Source organism: Nyctibius grandis, chromosome 4 (assembly GCF_013368605.1).
Source record: "Nyctibius grandis isolate bNycGra1 chromosome 4, bNycGra1.pri, whole genome shotgun sequence".
NCBI lineage: Eukaryota > Metazoa > Chordata > Aves > Nyctibiiformes > Nyctibiidae > Nyctibius > Nyctibius grandis.
This window is the reverse complement of record NC_090661.1, coordinates 94,039,113-94,056,562: the sequence shown is the minus strand read 5'-3', so window position 1 is coordinate 94,056,562 and position 17,450 is coordinate 94,039,113. Positions and strand designations below refer to the sequence as shown.

The following is a 17,450-nucleotide window of genomic DNA, read 5'->3' as shown; positions in this document are numbered from 1 at the left end:
CTTCAGGATGGCATATTTTTCCAAAAGTTTACATTATTTATTTAAAAATTACAGAAAACCAAAACAAATTTAGAATACTCTGAATGAAAAATAAAGATCTACACATCTTCTGCCATCACTGCTTAACCAATTCTTTTCCAGTGAGGTTTTTTGGTTGGTTTTGTAATCTGACCCTTTCAGATAAATGCATTTTACCTGTCGAAAGCAAACTGATTCAGGCCAGGTTAGAGTATAGATAGAACAAGACTACAAAGAAACCGCTACGTTTCAGATAACCGGATGTAAGTTACAATACTCTCATCTCTTTTTTCCAGCAAATGTTTGCCTGAACATGATGTGATGGATCACTTCTGCCTTCCCACTATTATTATTCAGATGGAAGAACTACAAACTGCCAAAGAGAAATGGTATTTGTCCTTCATGTAGCATGTGTGTCCACTCCAGCTAGATTATCATTATTAACCACTACATGTATTTCTAAGGTTAACTGCATTCTGCCTACCCAGATTTTCCCTGCAGTTTCAACCGGATTTTGCATTATTCCCTCCCTGTCCTTACCCTCTTGTGCTGCGTTGCTGCACATGGTTGAACAGCTTTCATGTTCCACCAGACAGACCACCATCCTGCACCGCTGCTTGAAACGACGCTCAACCACAGCTGGAGAAGCCAAAGAAACTTAGAAATACCTTGGGGAACTCTGTAAATTAACGGCACCATGGAAATGCAGGCTCATTATACACCCTGATAAGGTGATGAAGAATAAAACTGCTCCCAAGCCTTTTTCAAAGCTTTCAACTGTTTTCCCCCAAGAGCCAAACAGAATTAAACATAATGACATAAAGCAGTGAAATATTATTTAAGCAAATAGGTGCATACTGTAGGTGATTCAGGGAGCACTGTACACAGCTATGTACAGCCAATGCTCTGTGGAAAAGGCTTCTTCAATCATGTTGAACTTTTTTAGACCTCCCTCCTCAAAGGTAATGTTTACCAGCAGCCTCCTGCCAACCCTTGGGTTTTTTCAGGCTTGTTTTGAGGTTGGGGAGAGAGGCCTTGAGGGGCATGAGAATAGAGGGAAAAAGTAAGATAATTTATTTGGTTCAGCTGTTTATAACACTGAAAGCTGGTAAAAGCGTGTTGCTTTGTTCATGTCGAAGGTAATCTGAACATTGATTTTGTAGCAACTATGGCGTTTTTGGTTTAGATTAGGGACTTTAAATCTATTAAGATGATGTCTGGTGCCACAGTGAATTTCACCACGTATTCACTCCTGCCACTTTGAAACCTCTAATAAGAAAACTGCGAGGAATTCCTCTGCCAACAGAGCTGAGTATTTCATAAACCCTGAGTCTGTTTCACCTCCTCAACTCCTACACGCCAACTTCTTCTGATATAAGGCATTACCCCAGAGCAAGTCAAACACACAGTGGCTGAACAGGCCTTTCCTACCCAGCTGAGACACCCTCCTACAATCCTCCCCACCTTCCATGGGGTCGCAGCGGCCACGTAGAGGAGAAAAGCTCCTGGAGCACAGGCAAGCTGAGAAATACGGGGAAAGGAGAAATGGGCAGGAGCTGGAACAAGAACAGGGATGGGAGACTGGTGAGCATGAGTGGTGGGCAAGAAGCAGCTGGTAAGAAACTCCATGTAAGAGAATATCACAGATATAAAAATACTGAGACTGTAATCAGTCAACAAACACCACTCCTGCTCCTACACACTGCATGGAGAAGGGGTCTTAAAGAAGGCAAAGGATGTAGTAATTGGAGATTTATTAAACACATTCTGACAAGCATGGTCACCTAAAGCACTAGAAGCTATCATCTCATTCACACCTGTCTAATTCTGACTGCTTTATATTGCAAACTTAATTTTCATAACTTCTTAAAGTATTTTTATTTAGGTTTTACATGGTTTTCCCCCAATCAACATTTAATGCATTACCATCACAAAAAAAAACAAGGATGACAACATTTGAATTTCTTGCAAGTTCATCCACATTCTTATGATTCCACGGACGATCCCAGAGATTTCTTTCCCAGGATAGAAGAGAAAACTGAAATAAATATGGAAGAGAAAGCAAGCTCTGTTTACCTTCCTGTGCAGAACCACCTAAAGTCCAGACCTGCCACAAACACTCCTCATGCTCATTCCTGCTGTCAAGGAGCCTTAACCACACAACATCTTAAGCTCCAGCCTGACACCCAAAAGACTCCAAATGGCACTGAATACTATTCCATTTGTAACTAGGAGCCTGATTAAAAGATTTCACATATACTAACAGTTCTGGGAAATGCATGATAAACTGGGTATCTTCACAAGAACAAGATGTTTTCCTTCAAAAGAGAAAAAAAAAAAAAAAAAAGAAAACCAGTGATCTCTTCCAAGCAGATTCTTCAAAATCTGTTCAGATTTTTCTAAAAAAACAAAAGGTCTTCAATGACATTTTTACTAGAAATAGTGAAAAACATGATTTCTGCTTGCCAAAAACCAACTGGATGATATACTCTTTAGCATGCTTGAAAGGCTTGTGTATTGTAAAAGTAGAAAGTAGCAGCAACGTTAATCTGAAAAAAGTAATGGAAAAAAATTAGACACACAAACTTAATTAAACAACACTGTACAAATATCATGCAATAATAAGGCTTTTACCTCATCCCTTTCTAATAAATGAAATAAGATATGGAAATCTGGAAAAAATGATGAAAAAGGAGGCTAGCTTAAAGCTACATTAAAGTTCACACCACTACCCTAGCAAAATAAAAAAAAAAAAAATTGTACTGTATGCCTATTCATAATGAATGATATTTTTGCACTTTATTGCCCTTCTTTTTAAATAAAAAACAGATGCCGTTTATAAATGTCTAAGTAACTCAGCAAGGAATCATTCGATATGTTGGTGAACATTTGAAAGTTATTGTAAAACAACTAGACACAACATAGTGCCTCACCAGACCTGCTGGTCTCCAGACACTTGTACCTTGCAAAATCTGTACGTGTTAAAGAAACAGACCACAGGATTGCACTAGATGCTGCGAGCTGAGAACAGGTGATTCACCGCATTCGGATTGCCCACATCAGCTCCTCTGATTTACACAGAGGTGAGGACTGCTCTCAGCTCCTCCCAGCATATTCCTGTACTGTACCCGTCCTCCACCACACAGCTTGCCAAAGCAATGGAGCCTGGATTTTCCCCTTGATGCACAGGGAAGGAGATGAGTATTTCAGCCACCTAAGTGACATTCACACAAGTAGTACAGGTTGAAGTAATCCAAATCCAAAGAGAATTAGCCCTCTTCAAAACAAGTGTAATCCAAAAAGTATTAGACATATACAGAAAGCACTCAGAAAAGGTATACAGACTCAAACTGACTAGAAGTACTGAACAAATTTCAGTATGACAATATGCTCCAGAACAATATGTTCAAAATCAAGGTACTATATTTATATACGAATGCTATGAACATACAAGGAGAATATCTGAGGGCGTGAGAAAAGAGCTCCTGGGCAGAAAGAAAAATAAGAAACTGAAACACTGGAGGGGTACCTGAACCTCTAAAAATAAGTAAGTAAAAATTAGTTTAACAAGGAAGTTTATTAACTAATTTTAACAAATACTTGCTGCATATTTGTTCCTTTTTTACTCAACCATTGCCAAAATAGTGGGAAAGGAAGAAAAAAAAAAAAAAAACACACAGAAAGATATTTGCAAGGAAAACAGAAAGGACCAGAAAGGGTGCACGAGCACAGATACAGGTAGAAGACAGATGACAACCACCAGCATCTACCCACAGTGAGAGCAGAAGTACTGGGTACAGACTGCAAGGAACTGTAAGTATGACAACGTATAGGAATAACGACCAGAGAGCAGTAGAAGACAGACAGAACAACAGAACTACATAAGACGTGGGGAGCAGGACCTAAATTGGTCCGTCCCCTGCAATGGGGCATGGCCAACACCCCCTTCTCAGCATATGTCCCCATCACAGCAAGGCACAACATGCCAGTGCTGCATTCCTCCATCCTGTCCTAAGCCTTTCTCCATCCCTCCCTTTGCTGCAAGGCAAGAAACAGACAAATTACATCAACTCTTTTATTCCTATGCAGGGCTGAAGGATTAGCATGTGCCTGATGAAATCTTCTCCTCCCTACCAACCTCCAGCTCCTGTGATTCTTGGACATAAGGTTGTGCAAATGGGGGCAGCTTCTCTCCCCCACAATTCCTCCTTCCTCCCCTTCTTCCATTCTCTGACAATAATTCTTCAAACAGAAGGCAGAGCAGAAGCTGCAATCTGAAGAGCTGAATATCGCTTGTCTGTATCACACAAATTCCTACCAAACCAAAAGATTGCATAATTCTTACATGGACACGCAGTAACATAACTGGTCTGACAACTGTCAGTATTGGCTTAGGTGTAAAGTATAATTAAGTGCTATAAACATGCATTTTAAATTTCTTTTTTTAAAAATAAAGATACACATAAAATCACTTTATATTAAATCAGCTTCCTACGTGGATCAAATTCAGACATGATGCAAACAAGGAAATTTTAATTTAAAATTATTCTTGCTTGCTAAGGCTAAATTTGATCTGTGGTTGTGAGGACTACCAGCTGAAGCATGACTGAGTGAAAAAGGTTTTAATCACGGCCTCTGTTGTTTGTCACGTTGTGCACTGTCCTCTAACTCCTAAATTCCTCATGTCAGATCTGTGCAGATGATACTATTTCACTGCTCACTTCTCTCACAACCAGCCTCTAGCTTGTTTTACAGAGCAAATAACATTACCACTAAATCCAGGCCAGATGAACCCTGCCATAGCCAGGCTCATTACTGCAGGCTGTATTAGGCGTACTTGCTCTTATGCAGTACCATCTTTTTCCTACTTCTAACATTTATTAATAAACTATAATTTTAATTCAAGAGTTCTTCATCTCTCCCCAGAAGAATGCAGTATCTTCAAGGGATGCTTTTGTGGATCCACTTCCTCTCTTATATTTACAATCACACCATAATTCTGCAGGAATCTGCTAGAAAATTGCCTGTCCCCTCCATCCTTTGGCCATGGTACTAGTATGTCCAGCAAGCTGGATGAGGCTACAAAGTGGTATCTAAGAAAAAGTTCAGTGCTTGAAGTATTGGTTGCCCAAATAGCCCTTCCACCCCTCCTTCAGAAAAAGGAAGTAAATCATTGCCCTGCAAGGCAATTCTGGCCAGTGGACTGCTACCGAGCTATGCTGCCCTGCCTGCTCCAACATCATATTCAAGCTTGCATATACAATATATGAAGCTGCTAGTAGAGATACAAAAGCCTGAACTTAAATAGAAACAAAAATCTCTAGAATGCAACCGAACTTACTACATTCACCACTTAGTAGACGACATTTTTCCGTGTGAATGAGAGCAAGACAAAGAAATGTAAGATATTCATAAAAATAACTGCAGCAGAGATGAAACCGTTTAAAACTATCCGTTTTAAAACAAAGCTTAAAAGGCTTGGGGTTTTGTTTAAGAACAAGAGTTCACGTGACCATAAATCAGACTTTGGATATCTGCACGTGGCACCACAAATGCAGTATTTTCAATGTCTGGGAGAGACCAGAAGCAGCATGAAGGAAACGCTGTTTCACTCTCCACACTACATTAGATAAAGGAAAAAGAAAACCTATCATCTATGAAAAAGAAAAGCCTCAGTTAACTAGAGTTTGATCTTTCTCTGAATTTTGAATTCAATTATCAACTATCAGCAATCAATTTAGATTCTACTACAAATCCAGCATACTGTAAAATTGGAACTGTTACAGACCCCTAGGGCAAAGGAAGTTCCCTACAGGCTGCACCTATTTGGGTTGGCCCTCTGGGATCAGAAATAATTGCAAATAGTAATTGCGTTTGATCACTATTTTTGGGATCTGTATTCATATATCAATAAACAGTTCCTAAACACAGGCACAGAACTAGGGAGCAACTCAAAAAAAAAAAAAAAGAGAGAGAGAAACCCAGCAACTCAATCAGCAGTGAAACTAGATTATCTTTCAACAAAGTCATTATTTAGTGTAATGCTGAAGTAAAATGAGAATGTAAAATTTTACTGTTCCAGCTAAGTGACATAGTGCTTTTCTTTTATCTTTTACCAGAAGATTCAAGAACTTGCACGTGTCCTTACACTCAAAAAACAATCATGAAGCCAACAGAGGACACCTGAATCTTTCCATTAAAGAAACTACAGTAGGAAGACCAGCTGTTCACCATAGGTATCTCAAGAAAAACATTAAAGTTTGAGACTACTGCAAGAAAACACAATCACGGTTGGTTAAGTGGTTTTTTTATTAAGAACCTCACAACTAAAATGTCTTCTTAGGAGAACTAACACAAACACTTTAACAAGAAGCAGAAGCTACAGCCATACTCCAACATCAACCCAGCATCTCCTGGATTTTCCTTTTAAATAGTTTTTGAAACAGTGAATCAACAGAATACTGCTTAGCTTAAGGGATACATGAAGCCCAAAAAAAATAATTTCCCTAACCACGGGGAAAAAAAATCGGATATTTCTAGAGCGCAAGACCGTTACAATGAGCATGCTTAAGTCTTGAAGTTTATTTAAAATAAATAAAAAATACAAGAGAGAGAAAACAGCAAATAACAACTGAGCTGAAAACAATACCATCTGTTACAGTTAAAATTTCTTCCCCATCTATATTATCATCAGGAGCTCTCAATTTGTTATTTATTTCTAGATATTGTTTCAGATATTAAGAGACTTGCATAAAAGCCACATTACTTCAAGAACCACTACATGCCATCAGAAGTACCAAAAACCACTACATGCCATCAGAAGTACCAAAATAAAACTGGGAGTGATCCACAGGTGAATTTGGTGAACTTCACAAAGGCACAAAGCAATCCCTCCTTCTTTTACATATATATATATATATATATATATATATATACACACACAGAGCTCACTTTTAATGGTACAATTACAATGGTGTCAGCATATCAGAACACCTCATACTGAAAAGTGAACCTTACAGGCAAATGAAAAGCTTGACTTAAAAGAACCAAATTCCTTGCACTGGCTAATTAGCCTGCTCTGTGATCACATGTTTAAGCCTTCATATCAGGAAAACTCATTTCACTTTGTCACTGTTTTTCAAGCTGGGATATTTTATTTACATTAGGCTGAAAGCACTAGGCAGTGCTAAAAGCTGCATATTTATAATAATCAAAACCAAACAGTACTCTCAGATGTGAAGTGCTCATGGTCACATTAGATGAAGGACCATACAACCAGTCCCCCCCATCTGACTGATAACACAACTTACAGGGCTCGCTCGCTGGTAATTAGAGCTTTGGCAGCAAGGAAAATGAGAATCCAAATGAGTCCTACGTGTTGGGGTCCTGGAATTATCATCTTTATAATGCATCAATGTAAACCTTACATTAGAGCAGCCACCTGAAAAGTGGTCAAAAACTGGGTGAAAAGTAACATTTCCAGGATTAATTCTATTCTATTAATCAAGTTCTGCCCATTTACTTCTGGTAATTAAAAAGCAGCATGCGTTTGTACTGGATGAATATATCCACACACCTGCAGTACATATGGAAGAGCCATCGAAGTACAACCCCACAAACGTGAACTTGTTAACTAGTTCCTTAGTCTCTCATTTAGTTCATAAACCAAGTTATACAACACTGAATTTATATAAAAATCATAATTAAAATAGATAGACAATGCTGTCATCCATCTCACCCTTCACTGCTTGAGAAAGTTGCTTAGAGAGGAAAGAAAACTTACTCTTGGTAGGGAGACGAGGGTCTGAGCAGTCATTTTACACTCTGTGCTTAAACTGAACCTGAAATTCAGTCCATGAGCTTTTACAGCCACACACAACCCATGCAGAACCCTTTCTGCAGCTCATCATCCTTTGCTCATCATCTCCAAACATGACAAACAAGTCATGGCTTTATCATTGAAAAAGTGCAAGAGAAAAGTTCAAACCATTATTAGATTCCTATTTAGAAAAAGCATTATATGACAATCAGCAGCGTTTAGAAAGTAGCACTTGCATACAAACCTTCCACGCTCCCTCCCTCTGCTTTTGACTGAAAACTTTATATCTCTAGATAGATTCACAAACAGAATAACTCAGTAGTCAAAACACTCCAGCATACCAGTTACTTGGCAGTATAACTCATGATACCCCGGGATAAGGGAACACAGACTAACAGTTGCAATGGGTAGCTTTCATGCTCTACACACCATTTTACCTTGTGTTAATTTGTTTCTGTGTCACAGTGTACAAAATTTAGAGCAAAGATTACAGAAACTTATTCTGGAGCATTTCTTTTTGTTGGAACTCTGTGTAGTGTATTTTCACTGTTAATTAAGGGACTCCATAGATGAAGAAGAATTGAAAATGACATTGTAATAGTCCAAAACAATGGGAAAAATCAGTAGATGCAGCTCTAAAGCATACTTTCAGATTACCATGGTATACAACTGATCATTTATCTTAAATATTTTTGAAAGACAGCCAACAAGCTGGCCCAAAGAATCAACGGTGTGAAAACTGTGAAAGTGTTCCTGCTAACATGAAGCACATTTAAGTAGTTTCAGTAGACACTGGAAGTCACAGGAGGGAAAGCTGTGACAAACACAGATTTCTCGTTCCAAGACTTTACATGTTGAGAATAACACAAACATTTGCCTAAAGAGACTGAAGTTGTATGTCCATAGTTTATACACACCATTAGCTTTGAAACCAAGATGAAAGCAGCCTTCTTTTAGGATTAATACAGAGGATCACTAAAGAAACGAGCGGTCACATACAGACTGTAGCCACTTCAGGAGCCTTTCAGGCAACATGACTACTTGTTACCATACCGCATGTTCAAAGATCTAACACTCCACTCTGTGTGGCTTTCATTACCGACAAAAATTCCACAGCAGTAACGGTTTTGCACCCATTTGCCTTGCTCCACCTTTCGCTTGCCTGCAAGGAGTGAGGAGTTAGGGGCTGGGATCCAGCTCTGCTCCTTACTCATGGTAAGCTTGGCGTGGGTCACCCGGCCGGGCAGGCTCTCCAAGGCACGTGCTGGAACTGGGTTTCAGCTCCCCTTGACTCACAGCAAGGAAGACAGAGCAATCCCATTGCCACTGTTAAAAATCTTCCCTGTAACTTCTGTGCCTTAATTTCTCTACACTAATGCAAAAGGGATAGTACACATCATGTAAAAACGTCAGAAGGTTAATTCAAAGCTATAAAAGGCTACAAGGTCTTCTTGATACTGTAACAGCAAGTTTAGAAATGACTTTCATTTTCTCAGGGCTTTTGAAGCAGAACGCTTCACCAAAAGCAAACTTACATCTTGAGAGATGTGAGCAGCTGCTCCAGAGAGAAAAACTAGTTCCTTATTCGTGTCTCTTTCTCTTTTATTTTTACACAACCTGATTTTGAGAAAAACATTTAGGTTTTCGTTACCACAGGAGGGCAGGAGCATGTAATGCTAGTGCCGATTTCTTCTTAAGAGAGAGCAGAACAAGCAGCGGGAGCTGGAACGCAGAAAGAGCTAAGTCAGAGACCCGGAGCATGATGAAAATTCCGTCGTACCAGAGGAGTTAACTGCTTGTTAATGAAGGCGTATGCATCCCATCTGCTGGCTACAGAAGAGCTGGAATGGTTTCAAAAAACATTCCAAGACAGACATACCATCAAATATATGATGTGAACGTGTGATCCATACTCAAAAGTTTACCCCACTGGTTTCGGCAAGACCGAGTATAGACACAGGCACGAGGCTGCAGGATACGAACCGCGTCCTTGCACACATTAACTGTCACTGCCCGTTGAGAACAGAAATCCTTCTAGGGTAAATTGTTTATTCATTAATTCTGATTTCAGGAGAAAGTTCTGGCTCTCACCCAACATCTAATTGGTTCAATAAACAGCATCTCGGTTTAGAAGAAGAAGAAAACATGATACTCCAGTGAGAGCACGTAACTGAAACCTCGATGTCTGTTTGGGTATGACTTAGGGCTTCTCAAAAGAGCTGAAGTGCAAAGAGCTGGTTTTAAAAGACAAGACAGTATACAGTTTAAATGCAAGAAATAACTATCAGCATTTCTCTGAAGACTTCTTATGGGGAAGAGGTAAGAAAAATTGCTACTCTAAAAACGTGCCTAATGATGACCTAAAACACAGAAAATAAATTTATGGATGAAGTAATGGGAAAAAAAAACACTAGGTTGTTCTATTTGTTATGTGCATTACAACTCATGGCTACGATATTTAAACTTTTGTTTCCTTCCTAACTAGGCCTGCCACACACAATATGTTATCAAGAAAGCTGCCAAACAATTGTTTGAATATTCCAAAAAGCAAATATGTAGCCCACCATGAAAAACAAATACGATAACCTGAAATCTGCCATCAGCTGCACACTGTCCAAGAATCCAAAACAGTTAGAGGGACTTACCAGAACAAAATTTGCTGCACAAAGACAAGTTCCCAGTTATCTTAATTCATGTTATTTACTAAAATAAATTTCCCTTTTCATGAAAAGAAGTCATCTAGAATCTTAAAGTCAATATAGCTCATGTAACTGCCAGTATTACAAAATTCACTTTAATAAGAAATATTTTAGGTTTTGCAAGTACTGTGCGATAGCCATTAGATTTTAAAATCTATCAGAAAAGTAACTGTCACAGATTTAGTATGTTAACAAGAACATTTGAACAGAGGCTTCATTTAACCCATCCATCCCTTCAATAAGAAAATTGTGCAGATCACTCCAATTTATGCATATTTTATAGGATTTTTCTTGGCTTTAAACTCTTTGATTGTACAATCATTTCTCTACAAGAAACATTTTAAAAAGTCATGTACTCTAAGTGCTATGTCAGAAGCAACACCAAAATGGGTTTTCATGATAACTCCTTCATATTCTGCTACAATCAGCATTTTGCAGGACTACATAGATGGATTCCCTGGTAGCCCTCACTTCCTTGTTTAGGAGGTCACTTTTTTTGCACTATTTCTTTTTATAAAGATCTATTTTTGACTGCTGTGGACTTTTGTTTACATATTAAGCCACCTGATGCCTCCAGGAGCCATATAGTTTGCTAGTGAAGTCATTTTCTCTGCTACACATAGTGACTCCATGTAACTAAATGCTTCTAAACAGGACTTGGCATTTACGGAAATCTGAAGGCGACTCCTCTCTGCGCGGTTATCCCTTAGAATTAAAAGAAATGCACAGTTCTGCTTTTCTGCAGTGGCTGACTCAAAGAGGAGGGGGAAGGGGAATATAAAAGAGCAAAAAACTCTACCATCACAATCTCAGAAATACAATAGTTCATCTAGTTAAAGAGCATAAGGATTACTCCATTATTTTCTTGCCTTGGACAGCTGAGGGTTGATTTGGGGTGGGGTTGTTGAGTCAAGTCGAGGGGGAGGCATTGAGAGAGATTATAGGATTGGGGGGGCTTTTTTGGTTTGGAGGGGTTTTTTTTTCTTTAATGAGGATGAAATAAACTCCAGTATTTTGCTGGATTAGCTATAACATGAAGGAAAAATAAGACTGAAGCTAAGAACCTGAACCCTTCCACAGCACAAAGCACTTTACTCAGCACCTGCAGTTGCACTATATGTATAGCTTTAGCCAATTAGCTACAAATTTACTAGGACCTTCACTGCTGTGCTATACAAGCTTTAAGTTACAGTGACATACTGAATCGCTTTCTTTTGTTTAAAAAAAATAAATCTATGCAACAGTTAAAACAGTAAAAAATAGGTTTTTTTGCTTTAAGTATTTTGACACAACATGAGCATTTCCTCCCAGGACTATTATCAATAAATATGATGAAAGCTGTACATTAAAAAGCAGATTATAAACTAACTTTCAGCATCAAAAAAATACAACAGTGTGAAATCCTATTATACAGAAGACTGGACAGTTCACGCGCTACAATTACACAGGTTACCACTGCTGCCAGTCACAGGACAGCAGCCTCACACTGAGCAGAGAGCAAACCCCCTGTTTGCCAAGATTTAGATGACTGAGACACAGATGAAAAAAAAAGAAAAGGAAGAGAGATAAGTCCGACTCTCCGCAATCATTGCTGCACCTCGGCTATGAATAAATATCAGGCTTTGGTCTTTTTGGCTGCCAGTCAGATATTTCTTCATAAAAGTAATAAATATGTTTATTTTTCTTCCCAGTCAACACAACATGACAGACCAATGGATCGTTCTGACCATTCAAACTGACATGAAGCACCTCTTCAATTTCTGATTTAATACTAATTCCTATTAGGATGGAAACATCGAAAGCACAGCTCTGAATACAACAGCAAATCCTAAAGTGGTTTTGCCATATTCTTTGAGGTACTAAACCAACATTATCTGTAATATCTAATGGATAATTAAAACCCAAGTACATGTAAAGTATAAATATATTACAGCTTAAGGTTCTCAGGTGTTAGGGTTTCAAGATTATTTTTACTTTTTCACTTAACATTATTTAACCTTGTATTTCCATGCCCATCACTATAAATACTTACTGTAAACTTCTAGTAGACACAAGTTTTTGAAAGGATAAGTGTTAAAAATATATTATAGTAATATGTATGTTGTTGCCAGCACTATGCAGAATACTTCACATATAAGTGAATCATCAATCATCATACAGAAGTTTTAAGTAAATTTATGGTTTCTTGCAATAGCATCACTTACTGTTTCAAAAAGCCGTTTCCATAACTTTAGTTCCAACAACACAGTCATTCATCATATCGTTAACCTGAACAACTACGACCGCTTTAGTATGTGCAAACAAGTGAAAGAGTGACAAGCTACTAATGTCAGATATATAAAACAAAAATGAACATTTGATTTAAACATACCTTTCTGGCTGCGGTTTTCACAAACTAAACTGTGTAAGACAGAGTGAACCCTAGGATTACAACTGATTAGTCAAAAAATATAAATAATAGTTTAATATATTACCCTTCCTGAATTTTGACCAATACATTAATAACAAGGCTGTAGCTACACGAAATGAATGCAAACCTTTAAAAGATGGCATTCTATGATGATTTTTAAAAGTCTCCATGCATCTACTAATCACTAAGAGTCAAGTAAGTGATTCTAATCACTGTTCTGTTTAACAACTTCGTAAAGCAAACTTTTGACAGATAGGTGATGGCAATCTGCCATCAGTTCCCAAAAAGAACATCTGCTTTCAGTCACATCACTATATCAACACTTTCAAAGGAAATTCAGGGTACTTCTGGTAAAGTTAGTCACAAGTCATCGAAAGTTTCAGCATCAAAACAATGGTGGCACAATATTTCGCATTCCTTATACATAAAATATTCCCAGACATCTATAGGATTTCTGGAAATAAATGCAAAACCAAGTCTCAAGCAAACATGTTTTGCAACCTCAAATATAGTGAGTTTAGAAATAGTTGGTGAAAACCTGCTCAAGCTTTCATTTTTTTTCCTCCAAGTGCCTGTATCAACCTGTGGGCTGAACAGAGTGGGAGACTAGAACATGGGTAAGTTAGAATTGCACCTCATCGCAAACAGGCTTCACTATTTATTAAAGATGCACTTCAGAACCCCTCTCCAAAGCGATACCAACCACAAACAAGATCTATGCTACAGAAAGAACCTATTTTAAACTCCAGCAGTCAAAGCAACGAGAGAGTGAACCGAGACTGTGCTGCAATATTTATGCAGCCATTATAATGCAAATGCATAAGGTATTTCCTGCTCCGGCAGGGGGATTGGACTAGATGATCTTTCGAGGTCCCTTCCAATCCCTAACATTCTGTGATTCTGTGATTAGAAAGGCTATTTGCAGTGGTGCACAGCCCCTACAGTCTATGTACAATGCCAACAGAAAGAACAATTAGGATGCATGCATAACAAAAAGCCTCTGACCACTGGGAAGGCAGGTCCACTGAACCGGATACAACATCTATGGGATCATCAGGGCTCCATGGAAATACCGTCTGCTGGATCACTCCATATATCTTGCTCATATGTAGAATATGAAGCATTTTAGGACACAGAAGCCCGTAGAGAATTAGCATGGCAAAGGTATGAGCAAGCTACAACCAATTTACTGTGAGCAGCAGTCGCACGTTTCTCAAGATGAACAACCGGGCTGGAACACAGCTCACCTCCCCAGGGCTGCTCCTCTCTGCAAAACCCCGACACCGCTAACAGACAAGTCACAAACTTTCCACTGTACTTTTAAAAAAAAAAAAAAAAATTAAAGCAGCAGCTACATACTTTTCTATTGCAAAAAATACTCTCCAGCACTTTGTGTAACAAAAAGGGAGGCAGGTGTGCAAATTAGAATCTAATGTACATCCACTCTGAGAGTACAGACTACCCTTTTGTAGAGAAAGCAAAAAGCAAACAAATACAGTCAAGTCTTTCCTATTTTCTTTACATGTACACCTTAACAGTAAAACAATAGTAAAAGAACCAAGTATACAGGCATGCCAGATTGTTTTAAGAAGTTCTTCGACCATGTACCCTGGTATTTATCTACAGCAATTCACAACCCCTTAACATATTCTCACGCTAATCAGCATGTCTACAATTATAGGCTCTGTTCTCATACGCATTTCTCTTGTAGAGCAATACAGATAAAAGTACTTCTTAAACTGCAACGACCTTAGAACAGTCTAAAATTAACTACATGGTACAAAATTACTTTTAAAAAAGAAATTATAAACACTGCATAATTTCCGTACAAAGCATATCCATTAGCTAGAGGTTAACAATGGAAAAATCCTTAGTAATTAAAATTCCCTTTTTATCCAGAGACTGTTATTTTGCTATACTGAAAATGTCTTTATTGAACCAAATTTGGTGTCGGAGAATGCCCAGATTTAGCAGTACGTTATGTATATTTCACAACACAGCCAAGCCCAAGAAACACAGCAAAAAACAAGCAAATTAAGGTCAATGGCTAATACCACAAACATTACCTGCTTATTATACAACCTGTTACCTTTTATCCTGGTACATTTTGTAACATAGCAAGACTACTGTATCAAACAGACTAGACTATGTCAGCCGGTACAATTTCAATGTAAACAATGGTTCTTTTTATCTCTACAATCTAGTTACAACTGGCTGTTTAATCTTCACTACTGTGCCCTCCCCAGCCCTTTCATACACACACACAAACCCACCAGAAAAAGAGACACAGAAATATCTCCTCTGAGATGCAGCTGCACGTAGTACAAATAAATACAAGGTATTACAACGACAGAGAGGAACGCAAGCCTCGCTTCAATTAAAAGAGCATCAACAAAGTTGCCGCATAAAAAAAAAATAAAATAAAAAGCAACGAGCCTTGAAGCATTTTGGGTGGGAAATGGCGCTCGCCAAGCTGAGCAAGGGAGTACAGAGGGCTGGACGTGGGTACACGCTACCGGCTGTGGGCCAGGAGCTACCCTGCACCCAGGCAAAGCACGGAGCCACCCGAAACCCACCGGCTGAGGAGGGCAGGGGCAGGGCAGACATCGGGGCTGAGCCATCCCGGGAGCCGCGGCGGGCAACCACTGCCTTCCCCTCCCTCCACACACACAAGTTTTCATCTTTCTTCAGACACGAAGGAGAACCTGCTGCTAGGGAGAAACAGCTCCTTTTTAGCACTCTCCTCGAGAGTATTTTGGAAACATCTGAGATCTCTTAATGCAGTTTTATTTCCTTAACATCATACTAAACCTTCCCGAAAGAGAGCTCGGCTCTTTGCAGGGCTTTCTCAGCCCTGTCAAGAAGGGATCACAAAATGTGATGCTTCTCATTCATAACAAACAGAAGATACTTTTACAGCCTTAATTCAATTAACACGCATGAGCAGCACGCACATACGCAAGCACATACATCCACCTATTTCATGGGTGCTGTAGAGAGGTCAGCAGCAGCCGGCTCGCGCGGTGACAAGCCAGGACTGCCACACACACACCACTTCAGCAGAAACATTCTTTTCTAGAAAGCCACAGCCAAGTCACAATCAATCCCAGGGTTTCCTAAAAGACACACGCACAGCGATCTTCAGAGCAATTAATTTGTGTGCATAGGCTAAGAGTGCACGAAGACAGCTGGAGAAAATATTCGTCGTCTGAAGGAATCCCTTCAATCACACGAAATTCCTGGAGGAGAATACACCCGTCAGTGCGATTTAAGTGTCAACATAACAAAGGAACGCCCCTCCCAGCACCTCCTGCCTTACAGATATGTCACGCTGGAAAGGAAAAACTAGACCGGGAACAGCAGCTATTCGCCATCAGCACTGTTTATCGACCCTACGCTTGCCACCACCCCTAAGAAAAAAACGCTGGGGATAGTTTAACAATTCTAGAAAGAGCAGAATAGAGGGATGTGGCAGAAGACAGCATCCTCTTTGAGGATTCCTCAGTATTCCTCAAAAGAAGGCTGTGGACACAAGGAGAGCTTTGTCTGGAATCATCCTTCTGTATTACAAGATTATATATAAAATTAGTTTTGCCTGATGTACGTGTTTTGCCTTGCCACACATACAGAAATCCTGATGGCTGATAAACATTAGCCTAAATTAAAAGGAATCCAACTTCGAATTACTAAAATAATCTCCCATTTTACTCATCCAGAGCAAAGAATAATTACACAGAAAACCAAAATAGCCAAATCCAAATCATTCAACAGGAATTAAGAGGATAAGAGTGTTACTAAAACTAAAACGCATGCACAACAGTGTCATAACAAATTCATAAGATACAGTAAATCTTTCCCAAAACCAGGCTAGGATTATATCAAGATCACTATACAACATATGCCTGAAATATGGCTGTAAATCAGTGTGACTTAATTTGACCACCACCTACTTTAAGCCCTTGATTTTATAAATAGAACCATGCAATAATTACTAGGGATTTAAAAAACCCCACAGTTTAGAAAGTAAAACGAAGAAAAAATAAGTAGAAAGTCGAACATGCAAACAAGAAAATTAAGAACATGCAAAGTAGAAAATTAAGACCCTGAAGGTAATTACTAAAACCATCTTGATTTCTATTTTGATAGTTCAGAAAAATCCAGACCAAGTACTGCAGCAATGACAATACACACCATTACAACTCTTTGATCATGAATATTCTGCCTCAAAAGCGCCTGCACATGTGCAGAACTGAATAAAACGTATGCTTCCATAGTCCCATCCCAAATATGCGAGTTCAAAATTACTAGTGCTATTTCAGTACTTTGTGTTTTCTGAGACATTGCGACTTTTTATTCCATCTCCGTACCTGCTCCTAAATAAGCTGGCAAAGTCAAGCAGCAACACACTTTCACCAAACTTCAGTTCTGCTGAATCTCTGTATAGCTCACGCCCAGTCACAGTTTTAGTCAACACACACGGCCGTTCACCTTACCTAAGGTTACT

General features: G+C 38.9%; 1 protein-coding gene across 1 annotated transcript in view; it reads right to left on the bottom strand.

Moving 5' to 3' along the window:
* SHOC2 (SHOC2 leucine rich repeat scaffold protein) overlaps window positions 1-17,450 on the bottom strand; it is a 77,333-nt gene that overhangs the window by 58,857 nt on the left and 1,026 nt on the right. The window lies entirely within an intron of this gene.